This window comes from Scyliorhinus torazame, chromosome 21 (genome assembly GCF_047496885.1).
Source record: "Scyliorhinus torazame isolate Kashiwa2021f chromosome 21, sScyTor2.1, whole genome shotgun sequence".
Classification (NCBI taxonomy): Eukaryota; Metazoa; Chordata; class Chondrichthyes; order Carcharhiniformes; family Scyliorhinidae; genus Scyliorhinus; species Scyliorhinus torazame.
Window position 1 is genome coordinate 50300113 of NC_092727.1, and position 22945 is coordinate 50323057.

The following is a 22945-nucleotide window of genomic DNA, read 5'->3' on the forward strand; positions in this document are numbered from 1 at the left end:
CATCATCTCTGCCCGAGCAAAGATTTTGACTCTTTATTTTCAGTGCATGCTTGCAGCTGATGTCTAAATGCAACTTCCTGATTCTTTTTCTGTACTTACTGAAACTGCTGCTAGTTGTGAGTCATGAGGAAGGATGTGCTTAAGGATGCGCTTAGTACCCTGGAGTGTATTTCATTACTTGCACGTGCTTTGTGTAATAATTCCGGCAGTTTGTATTGCCCAGGGCTCAGTGGAGTTTCTTTTTCTACCTTTGCTGCCAGGCCAGGCAAGTATTTGTACATTCAAGAGGAGGAGGCAGAGCGTCCACTCCGAAGACTGACCGCCCAGTGCTGATCTCGCAGAATCGTGACGTGTCTTTCTCTCCTTCTGAAACCACCTGTTGACTTGGTTTGACTGAAAAGCCTCAGTCAAAGATTCACAGCGAAAGGCACAGCCAAGGTTGAAAGAGCAGGGAAAAGAACGGCAGGTAAATCAGGAAGTAAAGACAAACTAAAGTTTTGAATTACAACATGTGAGGAATGATTGAAGGGGTTGAGGAGTCCCATTCACCTGAGAGAAGAGGACAGCAGTGGGCGACTCTTAAATTAACCTCATTTCTGAAACACTATCGTTGTGCAGAGTATTTATGCCCTTCAGACATGCAGTTAGATACAAGCAGTGCCGGCTTCCCTGTTTTGCAGTTTTGCTTCCCCTCCTGGGTGTAGCAGGCAATATTCAGGACTGGACAATCCGGGAGCGAGTTGTGTGAACACAGCACCTGGGGGGCTTGTTTCGCCTAGCAACGGATTGCCTGTCCTCTGTGTGTGATGTAGCAGAAAGCTATAGCAATGTTATATTTCACTTGGGCAGTCTAAATTGCTGGGCTTTGTAGTCTGGAGGAATGGAGTGTTGGTAGAGGCCCCAATGTTCTTTCCATCAAATGGTTGATCAGGGATCTCTCTTGAATCCATTGTTCATAGAATCCCGACAGTGCAGAAGGAGGCCATTCGGCCCATCAAGTTAGCACCAACCCTCTGAAAGGGCATCCTATCTAGGTCCACTCCCCTGCCCTTTTCCAGTCTCCTTGTAACCCCACCTAACCTGCACATCTTTGGCCACTAAGGGGCAACTTAAGCACGGCCAATCCACCTAACCACATCTTTGGACTGTGGCAGGAAACGGGAGCTCCCTGAGGAAATCCACGCAATCACTGAGAGAACGTAGAAACTCCGCACAGTCACCCACAGCCGGAATCGAACCCGGTTCCTTGGCGCTGTGAGGCAGCAGTAATGACCACTGTGCCACCGTGCCGTTCCATTGCTGCCATTGGCATGTATTAGAAGGATTTTCAGGCTTCTACTCGACCTGTTTGTCCATATTATGAAAGCCCCTTCCTTGACCATCAGGTCCTAGGGTAGGACGCAAACCCAGAATTTCTGGCTCCGAGATAGAGCTGCTACCCACTGCACCACAAGGTCTTCAGATTATAGACATCTGGAATTGTATTAAAGATTGACTTTTCCCACAGGGGAGTGAACAATTGTCTCTGCTGATCCACGCAGAGATAGCATATTATTCAGTGGTGATGGTGCAGACTCTTTGGCCATTTTTGAAAGGGTATTAAATACAGTTATGAAAAGGAAAAATTTGCAGAATTGACTGGTCATAACAGGGAATTGGGAACAATTGTCCAGCTCTTTCAGGGAAGTGGAAACAATTGTCTAGCTCTTTGAAAGACTTCCTTTTGTGTTGAATGTTTCTATCATGAGTTATGTGGAAATACATTTTGATCCTCAAATCAGAGAAGGCTAAAGGGGGATTTAGCAGGTGCTCACAATGATGGAGTGGGGACTGTCATGATATTCAGGTAAACACCATAGCACAAACATACATACATACTGATGGACAGATCAACGGACCAATCAACACACACACAACACCGCAGCCAATCACAGGCAAGAGCATACACAGTACAAAACAGGGAACACAACACTTCCTGGGCGTTCCAGCAGGAGACAGCTCAGGGCACAGAGCTCACAGCAAGCCACTCAGACATCCACCATGTGCTGAGTGCAAGATAGTATTAGGAATAGGTCCACAGATTCTAGGGTCATGATCGAACCTCCGTAACCAGTTTACCACTGTAAATAAATGATAGTCATAAAACTGAGTTGTACCATTCGCAACCGTGTTGGTTCGTCTGTGTAGCAGAGTACCCAACACATCATAGTACCAGGAGTAACTGTGGGACCTACCTACAAATCCTCTGGAATCTGCCATCCTGCGCCATGGACACCGTCAGCACACCGCAGCCGCTACAAGTCGCTGGAAACCTCGGCGTTAATTGGAAGCTGTTCAAACAGCGCTTCCAGATCTTCCTGGAAGCCAACGAAAAGGAGAGCACTTCGGACACCAGAAAGATCGCCATCCTCCTATCCACGGCAGGGCAACACGCCATCCATGTCTACAACTCCCTGGTGTTCGTGGAAGGTGAGGACAAGACCAAGTACAAGACGGTCCTTCTCGAACTCAACCAACACTTCAACGTCGAGGTCAATGAGAGTTTCAAGGGGTATCTCTTCCAGCAGCGCCTGCAGAGTAAGGATGAGCCCTTTCAGTCATTCCTTACACACCTCCGTATCCTCGCGCAGTCCTGCGGTTACGACACCACCTCTGATTCCATGATTCGGGACCAGATCGTTTTTGGGGTCCAGCAGCTCTTAAAAATTAAAGGCCTCACCCTAGCCTCCACAATCGAAGCCTGTGTCCTGCATGAAAACGCGACTAGCCGCTACTCTCAATTTCAGACGGCCGAATCGGCGCGGCAGGGGTCCTACGCGGCCGGATCGGCGAGGCAGGCGTCCTACGCGGCCGGATCGGCGAGGCAGGCGTCCTACGTGGCCGGATCGGCGAGGCAGGCGTCCTACGTGGCCGGATCGGCGAGGCAGGCGTCCTACGTGGCCGGATCGGCGAGGCAGGCGTCCTACGAGGCCGAACGGGTCCAGGCGATCGCGTTCCTCCTGGCCCGCGGCCCGGACGAGGGCGGCCATTTTGCACGCTTTTCGAGGCCTCCTGCGTTTGTGCGCGCCAAAAACGACGTCGACACTGAGGGACGTGATGCGCAGGCGCGCTTGACGCAAGACCGAATTGCGCATACGCGGTGGCGCAACGAACGCCATGACGTCACGACGTGCGGCAACTGCGGAGCCGAACATTTAAAGCGGCATGGTCCCGCAAGAAACCGACTGCCTCAGCTGTGGCAAGATGGGCCACTACGCTGCTGTCGAGCTGCTCAACCTGCCAATGTTCCCCAATTCCAACAACCTCGCAGGGACGTGCGGACCATTCAGCCTCCTTACTACGAGTCGTGCCCAGACGATATCCAGACCAGTGACACAGACGACCGGGACGCCTTCCGTGTTGCGGTCATTGATGGGAACCGGATGTCTCCAGCCAGGACACACCAGCCGTTGCAAGTGAACACTGTCAATCCGGGTGATGAATGGTGTGCCACCCTAACGGTCAACCGATCACCGATAACATTCCGTCTGGACACTGGCGCCTCCGCCAACCTCATAGCATGGTCAGCCTTCTACGCCATGAAGGTCAGACCACCAATTCGGCCATCCCGTTGCAAGATGATCGACTACAATGGGAAAGTTATCCCGGCTATGGGATCCTGCCAGCTCCAGGTGACACATAAAGCACACACGGCCACACTCTCGTTCGAGATAGTTGGCTCATCGAAGGACTCCTTGCTGGGCGCACAGGCATGCAAGGTTCTCCACCTTGTGCAACGAGTCCACGCTCTGTCTCCAGAAGGCACATCTGACTTCCCGGATACAGAATTCGGGGCACAGCTCCAATCGCTCCTCGCCCACAACCAGGAGGCATTCGAGGGCATGGGCACACTGCCCTATATCTACAGAATTTGGCTCAAACCGGACGACACCTCGGTCATTCACACACCTCGCAGGTTCCCAGCACCACTCAAAGACCGCCTCAAGCAGCAGCTGCAGGATCTCCAGGATCCCGGGTCACGGAGCCCACGCCATGGGTCAGCTTCATGGTGTGTGTTAAGAAGCCCTCCGGCGAGCTCTGGACCTGCATTGATCCAAAAGACCTCAACAACAACATAATGAGGGAACACTACCCCATACCCAAATGGGAAGAGATCACGAGCGAAATGGCCTGGGCTAAAATCTTCACAAAACTGGATGCCTCGTAGGGTTTTTGGCAGATCCAACTGGATCAGTCCAGCCGAAAGCTGTGCACCTTCAACACCCCTTTCGGCAGGTTCTGCTATAACAGAATGCCATTTGGCATCATCTCGGCATCCGAGGTCTTTCACAGGATCATGGAGCAGATGATGGAGGGCATCTAAGGGGTGCGCGTCTACGTGGATGACATCATCATCTGGTCCACCACACCACAGGAGCACATCAATCGTCTCCAGTGCGTCTTTGCGAGCATACGGGAAAACGGCCTGCACCTCAACCGAGCCAAGTGTTCTTTCGGCCAAACCGAGCTGAAGTTCTTGGGGGACCACATTTCCCGGTCAGGGGTCCGTCCGGATGCAGACGAGGTCAGCGCCATCACAGCCATGCCGCAGCCGGCAGACAAGAAAGCAGTGTTTTTTAAAAAAAAAAAGGTTTATTCAAAGTTTTTCCAACAAAAATTTTCAACCAATTAAACCCCGCCCCCCCCCCCCCCCCCCCCCCCCACCCGTAACAGAAAAGAAAAAGAGAACAGAACAGAACATAAACATATCAATCAAACATAACACAGAACTTATACACATATCAACCTCCCATATGCTTTCTTTTTTTTTTTTACAAGTACCCCGAGGAAACCCCCCCCCCCCCGGGTTGCTGCTGCTGCTGACCGACCTCATTCTAACGCTCCACGAGATAGTCTAGGAACTGTTGCCACCGCCTGAAGAACCCCTGCACAGACCCTCTCAAGGCGAACTTTATCCTCTCCAGCTTAATGAACCCTGCCATGTCATTTATCCAGGCTTCCACACTGGGGGGCATCACGTCCTTCCACATGAGAAAAGATCCTCCGCCGGACTACCAGGGACGCAAAGGCCAGAATACGGCCTCTTTCGCCTCCTGCACTCCCGCATCTGTCCTCCATCCCAAAGAACCTACTCAGCCTCGCCCCTGTCATATGCGCTCTGTGAATAACCTTAAACTGTATCAAGCTGAGCCTGGCACATGAGGAAGAGGAATTAACCCTACTTAGGGCATCAGCCCACAGATCGTCTTCAATCTCCTCCCCCAACTCCTCCTCCCACTTGCCCTTCAGCTCCTCTACCGAAGCCTCCTCCTCTTCTTTCATCTCCTGATATATCGCTGAAACCTTGCCTTCTCCGACCCATACACCCGAAACCACCCTGTCCTGAATCCCCTGTGCCGGGAGCAATGGGAATCCCTTCACCTGCCGCCTCACAAACGCCCTCACTTGCATATATCTGAACGCATTCCCCGGGGGTAACCCAAACTTCTCCTCCAGCGCCCCTAGACTCGCAAACGTCCCGTCTATAAACAGGTCCCCCATCCTTCTGATCCCTGCCCAATGCCAGCTCCGAAACCCCCCCCCCCCCCATCAATCCTTCCTGGGACGAACCGATGGTTCTCCCGGATCGGGGACCACACCGAGGCTCCCATCTCACCCCTATGTCGTCTCCACTGCCCCCAGATCTTTAGCGTTGCCGCCACCACCGGACTCGTGGTGTACCTTGTTGGCGAGAGCGGCAGCGGTGCCGTCACCAGCGCCCTCAGGCTCGTTCCTTCCTTTGCAGGACGCCATCTCCAGCCTCTTCCATGCCGCCCCCTCTCCCTCTATTACCCACTTACGGATCATCGCAACGTTGGCTGCCCAATAATAGCCACCCAGATTCGGCAACGCAAGCCTTCCCTGTCCCTACAGGGCACACCAGCCCTCCAGAAACCCCCTCCTTGCCCTCGGGGTCTTGTTTGTCCACACACAACCCATGATGCTCCTACCTACCCGCTTAAAAAAGGCCTTGGTAATCATAATAGGAAGGCACTGGAACACAAAAAGAAACCTCGGGAGGACCATCATTTTAATCGACTGTACCCTGCCCGCTAGCGAGAGTGGCAACGCATCCCATCTTTTAAAGTCCTCCTCCATCTGCTCCACCAGCCGCATCAAATTAAGTTTGTGCAGGGCCCCCCAGCTCCTAGCTTCCTAGATCCCCAAGTACCGAAAGCTCCTTTCCGCCCTCCTAAACGGTAGGTCGTCTATCCCTCTTCCCTGGTCCCCTGGATGCACCACAAAGAGCTCACGTTTCCCTACATTGAGCGCTTAGCCCGAGAAGTCCCCAAACTCCCTTAGGATCCGCATGACCTCCACCATCCCCTTCACTGGATCTGCCACATACAGCAACAGGTCGTCCGCATACAGCGACACCCGATGTTCCTCTCCCCCTCGGACCAGTCCCCTCCATTTCCTCCTCAGGGCCAAGAAAGAGCGGAGCAGCAGGTGGGAGAATACGGAGATCCGAATCTATCAGGACTGGAGTGCGGAGGTGGCAAAGAAGAGGACTGGTTTTAATCGGGCCAAGGCGGTGCTCCATCGGAATGGGGTGAGGTTCGGAATGCTGCAGCCAGCGCGATTGAGGTTCACGTTTCAGGATCAACACCACTACTTCGAAACGCCTGAGGAGGCTTGGACCTTTATACAAACTGAAAAGTTGGACTCAAACTGAGGGTTTGTGGTTGTGGGAAAGGATGTCGGCTGTACACAGGGTTTTAACTATGCGTAGGGAATGTTCCACGGGTTGGGTGATGGATGGGGATGGGGGAAGAGATCTGACGGGGAGACTGTGAGAGAGTGTGGGCGCCGGGGCTAGAGGGAGGGGAGGCCCGGGGATGGGGGAATTGGGATAAGGCCGCAACAGGAGCGGCGCCAGAGGGGGCGTGGCCGGTTCAGGAAAGCACGGGCATTTTCCCGCGCTAGGGAAGGGCGGAGGGGGAGGGGGGGTGTTGGAGGAGCGCACACTGATTGCTGAGGGGGGATTCCCACATGGGGGGGGGGAATCGGGTTCCCGGTGGAGTTCTACAGGAAGTACGTAGACCTGTTGGCCCCGCTACTAGTGAGGACCTTTAATGAGGCAAGAGAGGAGGGGACCCTGCCCCCGACAATGTCGGAAGCGACGATTTCTTTGATCCTAAAGCGGGACAAGGACCCACTGCAATGTGGATCATACAGGCCAATCTCGCTCCTCAGTGTGGATGCTAAGTTGCTGGCACAAGTGCTGGCCACGAGGATCGAGGACTGTGTCCCGGGGGTAATCCATGAGGACCAGACGGGATTTGTAAAGGGCAGGCAATTAAACACCAATGTGCGGTGGCTCTTAAACGTGATAATGATGCCATCGGAGGAGGGACAGGCGGAGATAGTGGCAGCTATGGACGCGGAGAAGGCCTTTGACCGAGTAGAGTGGGAGTACCTCTGGGAGGTGCTGCGTAGGTTTGGGTTCGGGGTAGGGTTTATCAATTGGGTTAAGCTCCTTTACAGAGCCCCGGTGGCGAGTGTAGTGACGAACCAGCGGAGGTCGGAGTACTTTCGGCTGTACCGAGGGTCGAGGCAGGGGTGCCCCCTGTCCCCCCCTGTTGTTTGCATTGGCGATTGAACCCTTGGCCATGCCATTGAGGGAGTGTAGTAAATGGAGGGGGGTGGTCCGAGGGGGAGTAGAGCATCGGGTGTCGATTTATGCGGATGACCTGTTGCTGTACGTGGCAGATCCAATGGAGGGATGGTGGAGGTCATGCAGACTCTAAGGGAGTTTGGGGAGTTTTCGGGCTATAAGCTCAATGTAGGGAAGAGTGAGCTCTTTGTACTACAGGCAGGGGACCAAGAAAGAGGGATAGGGGATCTGCCGCTGAGGAGGGCGGAGGGGAGCTTTCGGTATCTGGGGATCCAGATAGCCAGGAGTTGGGGGGCCCTACATAAACTGAATCTGACGAGGTTGGTGGAGCAAATGGAGGAGGACTTCCAAAGATGGGACATGTTACTGCTCTCGCTAGCGGGTAGAGTGCAGTCGGTCAGGGTGGTGGTCCTTCCGAGGTTTCTGTTTGTGTTTCAATGCCTTCCCATCGTGATCACCAAGGCCTGTTTTAAGAGAGTAGGTAGGAGTATTATGGGGTTTGTGTGGGCGAATAGGACCCCGAGGGTAAGGAGAGGGTTCCTGGAACGCAGTAGGGACCGAGGAGGGTTGGCGCTGCCAAACCTAGGGAGCTACTACTGGGCAGCAAATGTGGCGATGATCCGCAAGTGGGTGATGGAGGAAGAGGGGGTGGCATGGAAGAGGATGGAGATGGCGTCCTGTGAAGGAACGAGCCCGGGGGCGTTGGTGACAGCACCGCTGCCGCTCTCGCCGACAAGATACACCACGAGCCCAGTGGTGGCGGCAACGCTAAGGATCTGGGGCCAGTGGAGACGGCACAGGGGTGCAATGGGAGCCACGGTGTGGTCCCCAATCAGGGGTAACCACCGGTTTGTTCCGGGGAAGATGGACGGGGGGTTTCAGAGCTGGCATCGGGCGGGGATTAGAAGAATGGTGGACCTGTTCATTGACGGGACGTTTGCGAGCCTAGGGGCACTGGAGGAGAAGTTTGAGATACCCCCGGGAAATGCTTTTAGATATATGCAGGTGAGGGCGTTTGTCAGGCGACAGGTGAGGGAATTCCCGTTGCTCCCGGCACAAGAAATTCAAGACAGGGTGATCTCGGGTGTATGGGTCGGAGAGGGCAATGCGTCGGCAATACACCAGGAGATGAAAGAAGAGGGGGAAGCGCTGGTAGAGGAACATATAGAACATAGAAAATACAGCACAGAACAGGCCCTTCAGCCCACGATGTTGTGCTGAACCTTTGTTCTAGATTAATCATAGATTATCATTGAATTTACAGTGCAGAAGGAGGCCATTCGGCCCTTTGAGTCTGCACCGGCTCTTGGAAAGAGCACCCTACCCAAACTCAACACCTCCACCCAACACCAAGGGCAATTTTGGACATTAAGGGCAATTTATCATTGGCCAATTCACCTAACCTGCACATCTTTGGACTGTGGGAGGAAACCCACGCAGACACGGAGAGGACGTGCAGACTCCGCACAGACAGTGACCCAAGCCGGAATCAAACCTGGGACCCTGGAGCTGTGAAGCAATTGTGCTATCCACAATGCTACCGTGCTGCCCTTAAGAACAAATAAATCTACACTATATCATTTTACCGTAATCCATGCACCTATCCAATAGCTGCTTGAAGGTCCCTAATGTTTCCGACTCAACTACTTCCACAGGCAGTGCATTCCATGCCCCCACTACTCTCTGGGTAAAGAACCTACCTCTGATATCCCTTCTATATCTTCCACCTTTCACCTTAAATTTATGTCCCCTTGTAATGGTTTGTTCCACCTGGGGAAAAAGTCTCTGACTGTCTACTCTATCTATTCCCCTGATCATCTTATAAACCTCTATCAAGTCGCCCCTCATCCTTCTCCGTTCTAATGAGAAAAGGCCTAGCACCCTCAACCTTTCCTCGTAAGACCTACGCTCCATTCCAGGCAACATCCTGGTAAATCTTCTTTGCACCTTTTCCAAAGCTTCCACATCCTTCCTAAAATGAGGCGACCAGAACTGTACACAGTACTCCAAATGTGGCCTTACCAAAGTTTTGTACAGCTGCATCATCACCTCACGGCTCTTAAATTCAATCCCTCTGTTAATGAACGCGAGCACACCATAGGCCTTCTTCACAGCTCTATCCACTTGAGTGGCAACTTTCAAAGATGTATGAACATAGACCCCAAGATCTCTCTGCTCCTCCACATTGCCAAGAACTCTACCGTTAACCCTGTATTCCGCATTCATATTTGTCCTTCCAAAATGGACAACCTCACACTTTTCAGGGTTAAACTCCATCTGCCACTTCTCAGCCCAGCTCTACATCCTATCTATGTCTCTTTGCAGCCGACAACAGCCCTCCTTACTATCCACAACTCCACCAATCTTCGTATCGTCTGCAAATTTACTGACCCACCCTTCAGCTCCCTCATCCAAGTCATTAATGAAAATCACAAACAGCAGAGGACCCAGAACTGATCCCTGCGTTACGCCACTGGTAACTGGGATCCAGGCTGAATATTTGCCATCCACCACCACTCTCTGACTTCTATCGGTTAGCCAGTTTGTTATCCAACTGGCCAAATTTCCCACTATCCCATGCCTCCTTACTTTCTGCATAAGCCTACCATGGGGAACCTTATCAAATGCCTTACTAAAATCCATGTACACTACATCCACTGCTTTACCTTCATCCACATGCTTGGTCACCTCCTCAAAGAATTCAATAAGACTTGTAAGGCAAGACCTACCCCTCACAAATCCGTGCTGACTATCCCTAATCAAGCAGTGTCTTTCCAGATGCTCAGAAATCCTTTCCTTCAGTACCCTTTCCATTACTTTGCCTACCACCGAAGTAAGACTAACTGGCCTGTAATTCTCAGGGTTATCCCTAGTCCCTTTTTTGAACAGGGGCACGACATTAGCCACTCTCCAATCCCCTGGTACCACCCCTGTTGACAGTGAGGACGAAAAGATCATTGCCAACGGCTCTGCAATTTCATCTCTTGCTTCCCATAGAATCCTTGGATATATCCCGTCAGGCCTGGGGGACTTGTCTATCCTCAAGTTTTTCAAAATGCCCAACACATCTTCCTTCCTAACAAGTATTTCCTCGAGCTTACCAATCTGTTTCACACTGTCCTCTCCAACAATATCGCCCCTCTCATTTGTAAATACAGAAGAAAAGTACTCGTTCAAGACCTCTCCTATCTCTTCAGACTCCATACACAATCTCCCCCAGCTGTCCTTGATCGGACCTACCCTCGCTCTAGTCATTCTCATATTTCTCACATGTGTAAAAGGCCTTGGGGTTTTCCTTGATCCTACCCGCCAAAGATTGTTCATGCTGAAGGGTAAATGGGAGGAGGAGCTGGGGGAGGAGATCGAGGAAGGTCTGTGGGCTGATGCCCTAGGTAGGTTTAATTCCTCCTCCTCATGTGCCAGGCTCAGCCTGATACAATTTAAGGTGCTTCACAGAGCGCACTCGACGGGGGCGAGGTTGAGTAGGTTCTTTGGGGTGGAGGACAGATGTGGAAGGTGCTCAGGGAGCCTGGTGAACCATGTCCATATGTTTTGGTCATGCCCGGCACTGGAGGGGTTCTGGAGAGGAGTGGCGGGAGCAATATCTCAGGTGGCGAAAGTCCGGGTCAAGCCAAGCTAGGGGCTAGCATATTTGGAGCAGTGGACGAGCCGGGAGTGCAGGAGGCGAAAGAGGCCGGCATTCTGGCCTTTGCGTCTCTAGTAGCCCGGCGAAGGATCTTGCTAATGTGGAAGGAGGCGAAGGCCCCCAGCGTGGAGGCCTGGATAAACGACATGGCTGGGTTCATAAAGCTGGAGAGGAGTAAGTTTGCCTTGAGAGGGTCTGCGCAGGGGTTCTACAGGCGGTGGCAACCGTTCCTAGACTATCTCGTGGAGCGTTAGAGGAAGGTTGGTCAGCAACAGCAGCAACCTAGGGGGGGCACGTCCTGGGAGTGGGGGGGGGAATGGGGATTGCCTGGGAGGGTGGATGAACAAGAGATAACATGAAGGATTGGGGAAACTGGCATGTGCGGGAGAGAGCCAGTGTACAAAGCTATGTAATATATCATTTTACCATGTATATATCTTGCTCTGTGCGATTTCCTGTTATTTTGTTACGGGGGGGGCGGGGTTATTGTTTGTAAGGGTGAAAAATTGTGTTAAAAACTTTAATAAATATATAAGAAAAAATTGCTGTTGGAGCTCCTCTGGAGAGCCCAAAAGTCCGTTTTAGCGGGTGCCGCCGAATGTGCGGCTTAGCTCCGCATAGCCGCAACCGGAAGCCTCCAAGAAAGCAGTGCTACGCTTCCTAGGCATGGTCAACTTCCCGGGGAAGTTCATTCCCAACCTTGCCTCCCTCACGACGGCTCTGCGCCACCTCGTCAAGAAATCCACGGAGTTCCAATGGCTGCCCACACACCAGCAGGAATGGGAGGAGCTCAGAATTAAGCTCACCACAGCCCCGGTATTGGCGTTTTTCGACATCTTGTGACACTAAAATTTTGACTGATGCCAGCCAGCCCGGCATTGGGGCGGCACTCCTACAGCAGGATGGCACTGCGTCATGGGCCCCGGTCGCCTATGCCTCGCGGGCCATGACCCCCACAGAACAGCGCTACGCGCAGATCGAAAAGGAGTGCCTGGGCTTGCTAACCGGGATAGATAAGTTCCATGACTACGTGTATGGTCTCTCCCAGTTTACCGTTGAGACTGACCATCGCCCCCTGGTCAGCATCATAAATAAGGACCTGAACGCGATGACCCCTCGCCTCCAGCGCATCCTACTTAAACTCAGGATATATGACTTCCAACTGGTCTACACCCCGGGAAAGGACCTTTTCATTGCGGATGCCCTATCGAGAGCAGTGAGCACACCGCCCGACTCGGAGGGGTTCATCTGTCAGGTCGAAGCGCAGGTGGCCTTCACATCGGCAAATCTGCCAGCTGACGACTCCCATCTCTCCCGTATTCGCCGGGAGACTGCGGCTGACCCCCTTCTACAACGGGTGATGCGCCACATGACTGGAGGGTGGCTCAAAGGACAGTGCCCGCAGTTCTACACTGTCCGAGACGACTTGGCTGTCATTGATGGTGTCCTTCTAAAGCTGGACCGGATTGTGATTCCGCACAGCATGCACAAGCTGGTCCTCGACCAACTACACGAAGGCCATCTGGGGGTCGAGAAGTGCAGACGGAGGGCCCGAGAGGCGGTATACTGGCCGGGCATCAGTGATGACATTGCCAATATGATGCTCAACTGCCCCACCTGCCAAAGGTTTCAACCGGCGCAGCCTCCTGAGACGCTTCAGCCCCTTGAGCTGGTGACATCCCCCTGGGCGCAGGTGGGTGCAGACCTTTTTCACGCGCTTGGCAGGGTCTATGTAATCGTCATTGATTACTTTTCCAACTATCCAGAGGTCATACGCCTGCACGATTTGACATCGTCCGCTGTCATAAGGGCTTGCAAAGACACCTTCGCTCACCACGGCATTCTGATTACTGTCATGTCGGACCATGGGCCCTGTTTTGCCATCCAGGAATGGTCGTCCTTTGCTGCTTCGTATGGCTTCACACACGTGACGTCCAGCCCTCTGCATCCCCAGTCCAATGGAAAGGCGGAGAAGGGCGTTCACATCATCAAGCGGCTCCTCTGCAAGGCTGCTGCTGCCGGATCGGATTTCTGCCTAGCCCTGCTAGCCTATCGCTCGGCCCCACTAGCCACTGGCCTCTCACCAGCCCAGCTGTTGATGGGTCACGCCCTCAGGACCACTGTGCCATCCATTCTGGTACCCACAACCAACTATGCTCCGGTACTACACAGATTGCAAAAGCAGCACGTTCGCCAGAAGAGGGCATATGACACACGGGCAACTGATCTTCCCGCCCTGGCGCCTGGAGACGTCGTCCGCGTCCACCTACCAGAAGGTGGCTGGTCAGCACCTGCCGAAGTTCTCCGACGCGTGGCTCCCCGCTCGTTCCTGGTTCGCATGCCTGATGGATCTATTCGTAGGCGCAATCGCTGGGCTCTTCGCCTACTTCCACGCTCGCTACGGGAACTTACACTGACACCGCGTCCGCCTGTTGTTCCTGATACCGACTTCGTGGAGCTTCCTGCCACCATGCCCCTTCCGTCGTCGCCCGTGGCCAGGCCCATTCCTCAGCCGGTGGATCCAGACCCACCCTTGAGGCGGTCAACCCAAATTCGTCGCCCACCTACTAAACTGGACTTATGAGCTTGTTTGTACATTGAACTCATAATACCACTGTGTTAATATGTTTCTGTTCTTCCTTGTCGTTACACGAGTTCGTTTTGTCATTCAACATTTCCCCGTTCTTTGTTTATGGTACAACCTCGTTGTTATGTCGCACCCGACATTGCCCCTTGTATATAGTTTAGCCCCATGTACATGCTGTAGATATGGCACACACACACATTTAGCTGCACTCCGTACACATCTCTATTTATAACCACATAGGCACATATTCTTGTAAAAAAGGGGGGATGTCATGATATTCAGGTAAACATCATAGCACAAACTTACATACATACTGATGGACAGATCAACGGACCAATCAACACACACACAACACCACAGCCAAGAGCATACACAGTACAAAACAGGGAACACGACACTTCCTGAGCGTTCCAGCAGGAGACAGCTCAGGACACAGAGCTCATAGCAAGCTACTCAAACATCCACCATGTGCTGAGTGCCACTACAAGATGGTGTTAGGAATAGGTCCACAGATTCTAGGGTTATGATCGAACCTCAGTAACCAGTTTACCACTGTAAATAAATATTAGTAATAAAACTGAGTTGTACCATTCGCAACCGTGTTGGTTCGTCTGTGTAGCAGAGTACCCAACACATCAGGGACCACATGATGTGAGCACGGGAGCAGCTGTATTTATGTGAGCTCTGACTCTACACATATTTTAATGCTTTATTTTAACCTAATGCACATTCCGTAATTATTTCAATTTGGGCTATATGTTGTGTACTCTGTCCCTGGATGATCCTGGTCAGTTGATGATGAGGAACAGAGTTAAATCAGAGAGAATCGCAGTGGTGGATTTCTGTTGAGCTGGTCTACACCTCGGCGGTGCTGTTGCACTGCGATGATGGCCGCCATTGCGAATGACGTTTGAGGCGATGGTCTCGGGTCCTTGGTGCAGGTCTTTGGTGCTCCCTTTTATGAACTATGAAATATCTTTGAGTAAATGGTGGAAGCGCAGGAGAGAATCCTGGTATTTGATAGAGCAATTTCCCTGGTGGGGACCTGCCTCGGTCCTTGGAAATCCTGCTGCAAGGTGTGTCGTCCATCATGACCGACCCGGGGGAGTAGGGTCCAGACGAGGAGTGTTCGGGAGCCGGGTCTCTTGTGAGGAGTGGGAGGCGAGTTCCTGACTGAGTTTTAAAATAAGCTGCTGTGCTTTTGCAATAAACTTTTTTAATGTTTATTTATTTGGGTTTTCAAATATTTTTACAAAAGTTTGCATGAAACAAACAGAAACAGTGGCAAAGAAGACAGATTTTGGTATCTGTGCATCAGGTACAACACTAAACAACTGCCATTATAAAGTTGAGAACAATAAGCCCAGATAAATCCGAGACAATGTCCCAACCCCAACAAGTTTCCACCATGGATAAATGACCAGTCGGAATCTAAACCGAAAACGGCACATTTTCGACTTTCATCACACCCATAGCTCCGAAACTAAATGACCGAAGAAGAAAACAGTACCCTGAGAACCGCAGTACTAAGGGGGAATCGATGAACTCTTATAGTGCAATTTGAACTCTCCTTCACATCCGGACCAGAATATGCAGCTATTCCATGCCTTAGAATGGCGATAGACAAGGAAAAACTCAAAAAGAGGACTGGGCACAACCAACCCTATATTATCAGGAAGTAAAGTCCAGGATAACAGCTGAGGAGCGAGGTAGCATCAGGATAGGAATCACTCCAAGACACCCAATAAAGATGTGCACCATTTTACCATGTTTTCATGGCCTTATCCTTCTCTCCCTTGTTCTCTGGCGGTGCGGTTAGAGGCTTCAAGTTGATTCTAATGATAGCACTGAACCACTGATATTGCTTTTCTCCTGTTCTCCTCCATGTCTATTGAGGCTTTTTCTTTCTTGCTGGTCTGTGCCATTTCTTTGGTTTTGTTGCATTATTTGTTAAAGTTAAAATACTTTTTTAAAAATTCTGAAGGGTTTCAACAATTGAGAAGTTTTCTTTGGCCGAGACAGCTAACTCAGCACAATTGACAAACCGATGCCTTCCTTCTGGTCAGTCTGCTCATTTACCAGCTTTGCTAGCTCAAGAGTTAAAAATAGTGCGATAAAACAGTTGATGCACTTTTAAAACCTCTGATACATTCGACCAGTTTACTGACTCAAAGATTTTACACACGTGCCCTTTTTGCGAGATGAACAAAGGACAAAACAGGTTCACAGTTCAACGCAATTTTATTCACAATTCTCTTACTCAAGAAAATTTGACTCAGACTCACAGCCGAGCTTTGGGTTTTACCCGCACTTGGTAAAGGAGGCTGGCAGGCTATGATCACTCAATGTGGATATCTTCTCTGGGTTCAAAACCCAGGGTCCTTTCTTCTTGCGATGGTTGTTCCTGAAGAGCTCCCAGGTTCTCGCTGAAGATTTGTTCGATGTTCCTTTCTTTATACTGGTGAGCTAGGATTGAGTCATAGGTATATGCCCATCTCTGACCATTGTCCTAGCCAGACCCCAACTTGTTAATGGAAAAGACAGGATACTCCTGTTTATCCATGGTGATTCAATCCCATTGTCCTCAGAAACTCCCCTTGACTGACCAGCCATCAGCCCATTATGGAGTCTGATTGCTCCTTTTGTCTATTCTTCGTCCCGCTGCAAAGTTGATCACCTGTGTCTGGAAGTTTGTTACATATTCATAGTCTTTGGAGTGGGTAATCACAAAGTCCATACAGCGATAACAAGTTTATGCCTTGACTTGAATGCTTTTGCAGATGCCCAGTATCGATTCCAGCCGGGGCCTCGTGAGAGAGTTTCTGTTCCTTGCTTTTTTATGTATCTTCTCAGCCCTTTTTCAGTACCACGTTTCCCCCTGTGATCCCATAAGTGTAAATGCATGGGATCATTAATTTGGGCAATCCTATTTGCCAGAGTGAGTCGGAGATGCATACTTTCCTTACAATATTCGAAGCTTATTCAATTACATATTTACATATTTAAAAGCCAATTCACATGTCTCATTACCGATGCCACATTTAATCAACTTCCATTTGTCCATCTTTGAACACATGATGGACATAAGAGCTTGATATATGGTAATGAGAACAGTAGTAATAATAACAAAATGCTACATAACCTGTATCCAAGGGTGTATTTCCACTTTAAACCCCAATTCCAAATATTGACCCACCAAGTTATTTCCTTTAAAGTTTTGACTCCCATTCCCTAACCCCTGGGGATTGTGTGATTGAAGAATCTCATCTGTTGCAGCTTCATTGACACTCCCCAAATTTAACATTATTTCCCCACCTGTAGATCATCTCACTCAGAATCACATGACAGCCCTTATCCTTGTGCAGAAGGTCATTAATTTCTAAACTCTTTGGAGTTAAATACCCACGATTAAAACAACCGATTTTACATGTCCACGTACTCAGTACCCGAGTTAGTATTTCTTCGGTATTGGTAACACACACAAAAATGAATGTGACTTATATAAAATATCCTAGTTTCAAATGGTGACATTGTAAACTGAGAATGTTTAATTTACCTCCTTTCAAACAGTGAAAGGATTTTGAAACTCAGCAACCCATTGAGACTAACTCCTATTGCCCTTTATTTGTCAAAATTAAGAATTTATTTATTATCCTTTCCATATTAGTTACTATTTTCACTTAATTGCTATTTAATCAATTGGATCTCGAGAACAATTATCTCCTGGCATTCTCTTAGTTTTAAGAAACGATCTCCCGGCATTCTCTTAGTTTTAAGAGAAGTCAAATAATTAGACATTGCAATTGGTGTAGAAGTTAAGTGTAACACTTCACAAACACTTTAATTCAAGGGGCAATAGTGAAGTCTGAATGAGTTAACCATTTCCACAAAAATAAAAGCCTTTATGTCCCCGTTGTCACTTTGTTGTGACAGAGCAATCCTGGAATTCATGAAGCCTCTAGAATCGTTGGCTGTGACTTGTGATATGTTGTGCTTTCTTTTACTTTGTCTTTTTTGTGCACTGTTCCAATTATGGCAATCAATGAATTTGCCCTTTTTGTGTTATCTATGTCCTAATGCTTAGAGTTGCCAGGTATCAAGTGATACCACCACAAGTTTCAACCGGCTATTGTTGCTAACTTTGGTTGGTTCTTAATTTGGCTCTATTTAATCACGTTTGCTCAAGAGTCGGCAGGTATCTTTCGATACCGCCACAAGGTTCAGAACCGAATACTGACCAATGACTCGATATACCAGTTAGTAAGTTCAAAAGCAATGCTCATTTATTTACACACAGTCAAATCTACTCATGCATAAACTCTACAAACTAAACTACCACTATTACTAAAGCCTATACTTAGCTCCGGGCACCCACTCAGTCAGAGGAACAATGGCCGTTGCTCGGTTCTGAGGCTGCTGGGTTGAGCTGTTTACAGGGTAGCAATTAGGAGCATCTATCTCGTAGCGTGCGTTGACTTGGGACTTACTTGGTCTGATGCAGCTGCTAGGCAGGTCTCTCTCTTTGGTGAGAGCCAAAGCCAAAGGAGGAAGATTCTCCCTTGGGTGATACCTCTTATACTGCAAAGGGCTTCGCGCTCTTTGGGCGGGCCTTGAACTTGGCCTCAACTAATTGGGTCTTTCCCAATCATCTGTATCGATTTTCCTCCAATAGAGGGGTGTTTCCCTCATCGCTGGGCGTGTCCTGGTGACTGTCAGTCTGCTTTGTCTTAGCTTCTTCTGGCGCCGGGGAGTCTGTCCTAACATTGTGTATCTAAATGTTTCCCTTTTGTCCCCGGAGAGGGCTCATTAGTATGTAAATCGTTTGGTAGTTTGTCCTGCCTGAGCGTTTAAGGTTCTAATCAACAGACAGAGCTTGCACCTGCTTGTTTCTTAGCATTGTCCAATTTTCCCTGCATTCTTTGCGGGTGTCCATTTTGTAATCGGGAAGTGGCCATCCCAGATGGCTACACTATCGATCAAAGAGCCAAACACCGTTAGTTAGTTCAAGGTCAATGGTACTTTATTTACACACAATTAGTCATGCAACATAAACACTACTAGTTAACTACACTTATCGACTAAGACAACCTGTACTTAACTTCGGGCACCCGGCTTAGGTCAGAAAACAGTGGCCGCTGTTCGATTCTGGATCTCTCGGGTTTGAAGGAGTAACTGCTGCTCAGCTGGGCTCATCCGTCTGGAAGCGAACGTTGAACTTGGACTCGCTTCTGGTGTTGCTGCACTTGCCGATGGCCGTGACCGGGGTAACAGGACCAAGAGAGAGCGAACATATGACGAACTCTTCTTCTTATAATCGGGGGGGTTTTCGCGCTCTTTTGGTCGGTCCTTCAATTTGGGCCTTACTAATTGGGTGATCCCTGATCACTTTGTTCGATTCCTTAGGCAATAAGTGGGCTGGGATCTGGATGGCTGGGCGTGTCCCAAGCGGTCATTGACCCCGTTGTTTTCGTTTCCCTTGACTAGGGAGTGGCACTGAAATGTCTGGGACTGTCCCAGTTGCTCGAGTAGCAGTCCTTTGTTTGGTAAAGATGGGCTATCAAACGCTAATCGGCCCTATTAAAATGTTAATTGGCTGGATTTTCGATACCGTCTGGACTTCTTGCTTACAAATACGCATTTCAGGCTCTGAGCCTGCCTGAGTCTTGGCTTGTCCATTTTACCCGCTAGGCTTTGCGAGTTTCTCTGTACCTAGCTGAAAGTGGCCATCCCAGATGGCTACAGATACATCTGTATTTAAAACAAATGCACAAATATACACTCGGCCTGGAGACAAATGAGTTAATTTGGTTTAGATGTATCTTATCAATTTAAAAGAAAATTAAAATCCACTTTATAACTCCCAATTGATTTGAAACTCAGTTTTGTAGAATGTAGGTTTAAAAAAAACTAGAAACACCAAAGGAAATTCACAAATTCTGTAGTAAACACACACACCCTCATTCATCCACGGAGGCCTCCATTCAAACAAAAGGAATTCAAAGCATTATACTGTCGTTCAATCTCAACAAACTGAAAAATAATTAGAATAGTCAAAGAATACAAATTAAGTGGATTAAGACAGTCTTCATTGTTCTTTCTTCAAAACTGTAATTAAAACTCAAAGAAAAGATAAATTCTCTCTCAAATATATATAAGTTTAATGGCTCCGAAACCTAATTCAAAATACAACTACATACATACATTAAACAAGCAACTTTGAAATGACTAACTAAACCAGACCAGAGCAGCATGGTAGCACAAGTGATTAGCACTGTGACTTCACAGCGCCAAGGTCCCAGGTTCAATTCCTTGCTGGGTCACTGTCTGTGCGGAGTCTGCACGTTCCCTCCATGTCTGCGTGGGTTTCCTCCGGTTTCCTCCCACAGTCCAAAGACGTGCAGGTCAGGTGGATTGGCCATGATAAATTGCCCTTAGTGACCAAAAAGCACAGGTGGGGTTATTGGGTTACGGGGATAGGGTGGAAGTGAGGGCTTAAGTGGGTCGGTGCAGACGCGATGGGCCGAATGGCCTCCTTCTGCACTATGTTCAAAGGGTTACCTCAGTGACACAGGCACTAGACAGATTCACAGACGAGGATAAATCTCACACACCAACACAATCAGGTCTCCTTTTTTCAGGTACCAGCAGCTCTGAATGAATTGATTGAAGTCTGCAGACTAACTTTAATCTTATATTGAATAAAACCAACCACTTCCCAATTTCTTTCAGATGTGCATTCAGAATATAATTCGCATCCATTCCAAGTTAATTTCGCTTTTTTTGTTGAAACGCAAAACACGCCTCTCCCCAATGTATATCTCCATCATCTTTATCTATTGCTTGCTCCCCAAAAGAACACATCATACCCCTTTGGACGGAGACTGGAATCTCTGCAGACTGGAGACGCTGACCTCTTTTTCCTAACTTGCAACATTAAGGTGCTCCCAGAGCATCGATTTCCACACTGACTTCTAAAACTTCATACACTAAGACTCACTAGTCTCTTATTGTTTCCTTAGGATAATCCCAGACTATGCAGAGCACAGATGTTCACACTGACCTCTTTTAAAACTCAAAGTTCCTCACTGACTTTTTTCCAAAACTCATGTTTCCATATTGACTTCTTAGAAAACTCATATTTCACAGACTTCTTCGAAAACTCATCCCGCTCCCCCCTTTGTCACAAAGGATCCCAGGAGGAACCTTTTGTCACTGGCCACCTTCCACAAGGTGGTTTGAATATCCTTTCCTCCTTCCGTGACTTTTAGGAATCCCGGCCCCGTTTGCTAATTTTTCCACTTGCTACTCTCAGTACAGATACGGAAAGCACGCCGGATTTACATCAATACTAACGAACTTACCGACTACATGACGGTTAATGCTATCAAACAGTACAGGTGGGGGTGGGTAAACCAGCCTCCACGCGGTGAGAGGAGCGCTGATGCAACTGTGCTGAGCTTTTTAACCTCGAGGGTCCGTACTCTACCTATTGGGTCCCAGACCCTTTCTAATTTAGTGTAGTACCCACTTCGGTCACTTCTCACTCTGGGCATTCTGCCATTTTTCTACTCTTCTTATTCTCTCTTTCTCCCTAGGGCTTGGCATAGGTGTGTGAGAATCCTCTGGGTTAGGGGTCTGCCTTTCACTAAATTCCCTCCCAGATTTTACCCCACTCCCTTGACTATCCTAGATCTAAATACGTAGTTTGTTCACCTTGTGTTACAGACACCCCGTTTATGGCCCAATTTTACTGGTCAAATCTGTATTAGTCCTTCACTCATGTAAGGCTGGCCATTACGTGGGGCAATCTGCCTTCTTAATTCAGGCTCAGACAGAGTATTGGAGAATACTGGATTGAAGGTTCAACTTCGGAGCAACGTATCGCTTCTTATTGAAAGACCGTCTGAGGTATCAAAATGTTGTACCTTTTTAAAAAACAAAAAACAAATATGAAACATTCGACCAGTTTACTTACTCAAAGATTTTACCCAGGTGCCCTTTTTGAGAGATGAACAAAGGACAAAACAGGTTCACAGTTTAGCGCAATTTTATTCACAATTTGAGAATGCTTGCCCTTAACATCCAAGTTTGAGGGCACGAAAATGCAACTCCAATACAGTAAGTGTCCAGATTAATCTCTCCCAAACTGTGGGCTATTTGGGGCAATTCAATGGCTTCCCTTGCAACTATGTCATCAGCCATAGGTAAACATCTTGCCTGTAACTGTCACATATATTTTTAATTAAAAGCAAACTACTGCAGATGTTGGAATCTGAAACCAAAAAGAAAATGCTGGAAAATCTCAGCAGGTCTGGCAGTATCTGTAGGGCGAGAAAAGAGCTAACATTTTGAGTCCAGATGACCCTTTGTCAAAGCTATATATTTTTAAAGTCAGTTAGAGTCATAGAGCTTTACAGCACGAAAGATGCTCTTTGGCCCACCTTGTCAGTGCCGGCCATCTAACTCCATGTTCCAGCACTTGGTCTTCTGGAACGCTGTATGCTATGGCGTTTCAAGTGCTCATCTAAATGCGTCTTAAATGTTATGAGGGTTCCACCTCTACCATCCTTTCAGGCAGTGAGTTCCGTATTCCCACCACCCTCTAAGTGAAAAGGTTTTCCCTCAAATTCCCACCCTAAATCGCTTGCCCCTTAACTTAAATCCATGTCCCTGGTTATTGACCCAGCTACGAAGAGGAAGAGTCCCTTCCTATCTATGTCCCTTATAATTTGATGCACCTCAATCAGGTGTATCAGATTCAATCAGACTTCTTTTTTTTTCCAATTAAGGGGCAATTTAGCGTGGCCAATCCACCTAACCTGCACATCTTTTGGTTTTGGGGGTGAAACCCACACACACATGGGGAGAATATGCAAACTCCACACGGACAGTGACCCAGGGCTGGGATTCGAACCCGGGTCCTAGCGCCGTAGTCCCAGTGCTATCCTGCGCCACATGTCGCCCAACCCCCTCAGACCTCTCTGCTCCAAAGAAAACAACCCCAATCTAACAAACCTCTCTTCATAGCTGAAACACTCCAGCCCAGGCAGTAACT

General features: G+C 49.1%; 1 protein-coding gene across 5 annotated transcripts in view; it reads left to right on the top strand.

Moving 5' to 3' along the window:
- The window catches only part of tirap (toll-interleukin 1 receptor (TIR) domain containing adaptor protein), a 43601-nt gene that overhangs the window by 8265 nt on the left and 12391 nt on the right, over positions 1 to 22945 (top strand). For all 5 annotated transcript variants that reach the window (XM_072486795.1, XM_072486796.1, XM_072486799.1 and 2 more), the window contains exon 3: positions 261 to 466. The gene's annotated coding sequence lies outside the window, so the exon portion shown is untranslated. The remainder of the gene's footprint in view (positions 1 to 260; positions 467 to 22945) is intronic.